Below are 6,000 nucleotides of genomic sequence, written 5' to 3' on the forward strand. Positions count from 1 at the left end.
CTATGATGGATGGAGGCGCCTCCCATGAGAGGAGGCGCTGGAAATGGAGAAGTGTGGCATCATCCTGTTCCCCCATCCAACCCCATCTTATTGAGCCCTGTACTTGTTGTCCAGATGTGGCACGCTGGGGTCCCAATCTGTGCCCTCACCAAATCACCTTACAGACATTTCAATTTCATGTTAACTTGCTAAATGGCAAATCTATATCACTTAACATAGGCCATCATAACACATCATTTATATTTTTTTAAATCAGGAGTTCCCCTTGGGAAATTCAAAGTACACATTCATACTAGAGAGCACATGTTAAAAATGCCCCAAACTATTTCCATGTTGGGTACTTGGCATGTAAACTTGCCACTGCTTAAGCAAACATTAAGAACGGCTGGGATTTGCAAATGGGTTCGGCCCAAAGCAGATGAAACTATAGCTGAACAAAGCATGTGATGGAAAAATGTTGTGTTTTAATTAGGTTCATTACCTTTTTAAAGTGAGGGGCTGAATTGAATGTAGACAGTGGCCGTTTCTCCCCCAGTAGCAAGCTAGCTCATAAGTCTGAGTAAATAATTGATGGCCGTTAAATTTGTGTTGTGAGGGTCATTCAGCCTCATGTAAATCACTCCTGCAGGTCTGGCCCTGTGCGCTCTGACGCATCAGATAAATCCCGGCATGTTCGCCCCGAGTCCTTTCACACATGTGTAGGCGCACCACGATGACTGATGAGAGACAGCTTCTGGTCCCTTGATCATATGTTGGTCAGCTGCTAGGGTCTATTGTAATATTGTCTGTTGAGATAATGCGTTCCTAGTGCGTTTCTGGACTTGTCTTATGACAAAAAGTGAAGGAGGTAGGCATCACATCAGAGCCTGCTTCTGGCCACTCTGTGTCTGTCCATCTTTTCCTTGAGGTTATATATTGGTTGCACTCACTCGGGAGAAAAAGAATTCCCCGGGGACAGAGGGAGCATTTTAAGCTCTGTCAGGACCGCACTGAGGTCTTGTTTAGGGTTGGTTGAAAGTATTTACATTGTTGTATTGACCCGTGACAGCAAGGTGGCTTAGGTTGAAAATGATAAATTATACTTTAAGATAAGATAAGATACAACTTTATTAATCCCCCGTAGGAGAAATGTGTTTGTTGCAACAGCTCAGCAGCAGTGGAAGGACACAGGATAAAAATTACGATGCAATAAATACAATAAATAAAAAGTGCTAATGCACAAGTAGACACTTATAGTTAAAGGAAAGACAACAACAAGACAAACAGAACCAATGATGATTAGTGATGCATGTACACATATATATGCGTACCTGAACACACACACACACACATGTATATGCAGACACATTGACATACACAAACACAAACATCAGGCACTGTTGAACAGCCTAATGGCTGCCGGCACAAAGGAGCACCTGAAACGCTCCGTCTTGCACCTGGGGAACATGAATCTTGTTTGGTATACCAAGATTTGGCTATTATATTTGTTTCAAACGATACCCAGTCCTACTTCATGGCCGAGGAAATGGAACCAGGCCTGGTAATATTGTAACAGCACAAGAGAAAGGAACTTAGGAAGAAAAAATACTTTAGGAAAAAGGAAATGTTGCTCTGAAATGGACCACCGCCAGCAGCTGAAAATATAGCCAGATTGTGTAATTTATTCCAAGTGACAATTGATTGGTGCTGGTTTATTGTAGGATGGCTGTGATTCACGCTGAATGTAATCCAAACTCATTAAGGTTTTTTCCCATTGCTGAATCCTGAATCTGTCATTTGTTTGACTTAAAAGTTGTTCAGTAACAGAGTCTCCAGACCCTAGCAGACAATGAGCTTTTCGTACCTTCAATAAAACATTTTAAAAGAATGATGCAAATCTCACAAGGAAGGTTTTACCAGTGGGCTGTGTGTTTGAGACAGGACCATTTTTTTAAATGTTTGTGGTAGAGTGACCACATACCTTTGGTAAATACCTTTCATAACCTGTAATGTTTCTTCTGCTCCTCAGTCCTCACTTGTCTTGTCACAATGTCATTCACATTGCCTTTCCACAACATTTATTGAGTTTGACACTTGCACTTAAGTAATTTTTCCTGGGTTTTAAGAAGGCTATGGTGATTTCTGGGAGGGCATTTCAAATTATTTGATGAAATAATATATTTTTATTATGTTTTTTTTCACGTGGTTATCCTTAACATATTTGTGAATGAAACTTGTCGTGTAAAGCAACCAATGCGATAGAACTCTGTTGTTCTTACATTTATTTTGATACGTCACTTAAATGCCTTTTTTACTTTGATTCAGCTTAAGTTGCCAAGCGAAAACACTTTGCTACACCTTAGCCTTTCTAATGTTGTAATAACCTTCAATGCACATACACAGATTGTGTGTCTGATCGCAGCTGCTGTCCAAACTCAGATCCTCCTAACATGTGTTGTGGTGGTTGTGCTGCATTCCAGTCTGTTGCGTGACTCTGTTGAGAACTTTTTGTGATTTTTTTCCTCCCCATCATGATTGTTGAACAAGGCAACTATTGATAGCTCTGAAAAGACGCTATTAATAGGAATTCTCCAAAAAAAATATGTTGACCATTTATTCACAAAAAAAGAAAAGAAAAAACTGATGTCAGTGAAGCACTGAAGAGCAGAGCAGTGCAGCAGATGTTTATTTTTATTTTGAACACTCTCACAGTTCCTAATTCCTTTAATCCAGTGCTGAAATTGAGGCCTCCTGAAAATTGTTTGTTGACAATCAGAATCCATACATACCCCCGCACATGTTTGGCTCCACGCCGCATGCATGTCTGGCAGCCAGCTTGACATTTGATCTCAGCAGTAGGGTGGGGCACAGAGCGTATGTGTTGTGCCAGCAGCACGTGGTTGAAATATTCATATCTCCGTGGTCGAGCCACCGAGCCACTGCCATATGTGTCACATACACTCCAGTTGTCTCCTGTTGGGAGACAAATAGAGAGGCCAGGTATCGCTGGGGGGGGGGGGAGCGCTGATATCTAGCTTCCATCGGTACTAACCAAACACTGCTGCCCATTGCCCTGTAGTTTATTACAAGCTGATCTCAACGTGATGTGACAGTTAACTAACACTGGGAGGTTATATAAAGAGCAGTGACGGTGAATGCAGCCTGCTGAAATATTTACAATTACAATGAGTGTCTTACCGAGATTCTGCATTATTAGTATTATTCACTACACTTTATTGTTTAATTATTTAAAACCCCCTTGGTTCCCAACTCACACTATGACCACACATCTCCGCCAGATGTTAACACGGGATCTGTGTCTGGATAATCTGTAATGACATCCAAGTCACTGACCTTTACAACTAAAGGAGAAGACATTTTACACATGGAATCCAGTCTGCTGCTCATAATGAGGAGTCCCAGTCAGCCCCTGAGAGCAGTTGTTTAAGGTCGTTTGTGGCTCCAGAAGAGCTATGTCACATTTGATCAAATCTAATATTGTGTTTATTAAACTTCAGGGAAATAAAGTATTGTTGGCTACGTCACACTGCAAATGTCACATAATCAATGAGTGAGGCAATTGATACCAGACTATTGTCTAATATCAATCAATCCATCACTTGATCTGCTTATTACATTGTGAGTTTGCTTTACAGTAATCCATCGAAGCACAGTGTGGATGACTCTGTTAATAAGTTGTAAATCGTTATTTCCCCTTCACTCGTTGGGATTGGAAATCTATGCAAAGAGGTATGCTGAGCTGTCGAGTCTTGTCGACAAACATGGCGTGTGTCAGGTCAACGGAAGCAATGTGGGGATACTCGAGGGACGGCTAGCACAGGCACGGAGAGGGTCATGTGACAGACACAGCTGAAAGCTCCTGCTATACTACACTTTAGGTTACGTCTTCCTGAGTGCATTTACACCTGCATGGCATGCTGCATTCATTTGTATTTTCTCTGATCCACACACACAGATCACTGATAAAATAAGGTCATTAAATCACAACACTTTAGTAACACCAACTGATCCACACTGGTTTAACTTTTGTCTCCCAAAGACTTTGTCTATTGCTTCAAGAGCCAATCCAGCTTGGACTTGCTATCTACAGTGTTAATGTCACTACTAGGGATGCACAATATACATGCTGCTGAGAACAAATTTTATAGCCTAACTAACTAGCTATATGCCTAAAAAGTAAGTTGAGTTCTTTTTCACAGAGGCTGAGGCTAACCAGTAAGCCAGTGGGTTAAGCTCACATGATTGTGGTGTTTTCATGTAAGCCACATTCACACTCGGATCCAAAGCACAGGTATGAGATTACAGTGCGGCACTATGACCTTTGCCACACAAATGATTTTCACATTTTCAGGCACACTGAATGATAATTACCCCAAGCATCGCCCGCTCATCTGTCATTTCGGACGGCTCGGTTATATCTCTCCATTTTATTCCTGCACATCTGTTTGAATGTGTTTGTGTGTGTTCAGTGAGGCAGCGAGCACGTGTGTGTGTGTGTGTGTGTGTGTGTGTGTGTGTGTGTGTGTGTGTGTGTGTGTGTGTGTGTGTGTGTGTGTGTGTGTGTGTGTGTGTGTGTGTGTGTGTGTGTGTGTGTGTGTGTGTGTGTGTGTGTGTGTGTGTGTGTGTGTGTGTGTGTGTGTGTGTGTGTGTGTGTGTGTGTGTGTGTGTGTGTGTGTGTGTGTGTGTGTGTGTGTGTGTGTGTGTGTGTGTGTGTGTGTGTGTGTGTGTGTGTGTGTGTGTGTGTGTGTGTGTGTGTGTGTGTGTGTGTGCGTCGTAGAGCAAGCATTTAGCGAGCAGCAGCACACCAGGCTGTTGGCTTAATAAAATGTTGATACACCACCTCAGGGTTGTTGTGTTTTGCTCTCCTGGGCTCCATCTCCATCCGTCGCCCTCCCTTATATTACCTCCACATGAAAGACTACAGCAAACGGTTCACTTCCTATTGATGTTGTGATATGAAAAGACAGCAAGTTGTGCCGTTTGAGCTGTTCATTTATCATCTGTGTAATCAGTGGTGGGGAGAAGAAGCATCAGGCAGACACATGTCACTGTATGCCAGGTTTATATCTACGGGAAGTTTGACTTGAGTGGGCCGGACATTGAAGGGCTCAGTATGCCTCAAAGGAACGACTTTGTGTGAAAAGTATTATTTTCTTCCTGTTCCGACTAGTTCTGATACACAAACCACAACCAAATTGGAACATTTCATAAGAGAAACAATTAGGTAGCAGCATCTTACTTTTTTTCTCTCTCTCTCTCTCTCTGGAAATTTCCTCAAAAGGACAGATTTTTCAAAGGACCTAAAGTAATTTGTATCCTGTCAAATTACCGCTCTATCTCTTCATCATTCCAGAGGATTGTTTTTTTTCTCATAAATCTCATGGTTGTGTAGTGGACTTTATTAAACATGACCCTACTGGAATTCAGAATTATAACATAATAGATTCTAAGGAATAAGTGGTGAAAAAGTTGAGGCTGGGTTGGCTTTCAGGTCTTGTAGATTCTAAAGTCAGAAATTCAGAAAATGATTAAGAAGTCAATCAGGGGGTGGTGTAGTGGTTAGTACTTGCTCAGTCCTTCTCGCAGCGGAACCAGGTTTGACTCCGGCAGTTCACTACATGTCATCCCCTCCCTCTCTCTCTCTCTCGCTCTCCATTTCCACTGTCAAATTAAAGGTATAAAAACCTTTTTAAAAACAAACATAATGAGGTAGAGGATCAGAAAAGTTTGAAAATACCCAGGCCATTTAGTAATAAACTATAGGATTATACTTTACTTATAATACCACTTATTGTTGTCTGACACACACAAGTGTTTTTTGGTGGATATGAATGTTATTATACCAACAAACAGGGAGAGTAGAAAGTCTGAGGAGAAATCGAAGATAAGTTGCAGTGAGACCAGACACTGCACTCTCAATTAAATAGACTTGTTAGGTCTGTAGGTGAGCTCTTTATGTCTGCTGCAGGCGGACTTGTTAAATGGGATTTCATGTGCGGG

The sequence above is a fragment of the Ammodytes marinus genome (genome assembly GCF_949987685.1).
Source record: "Ammodytes marinus genome assembly, chromosome: 8".
Taxonomy (NCBI): domain Eukaryota; kingdom Metazoa; phylum Chordata; class Actinopteri; order Uranoscopiformes; family Ammodytidae; genus Ammodytes; species Ammodytes marinus.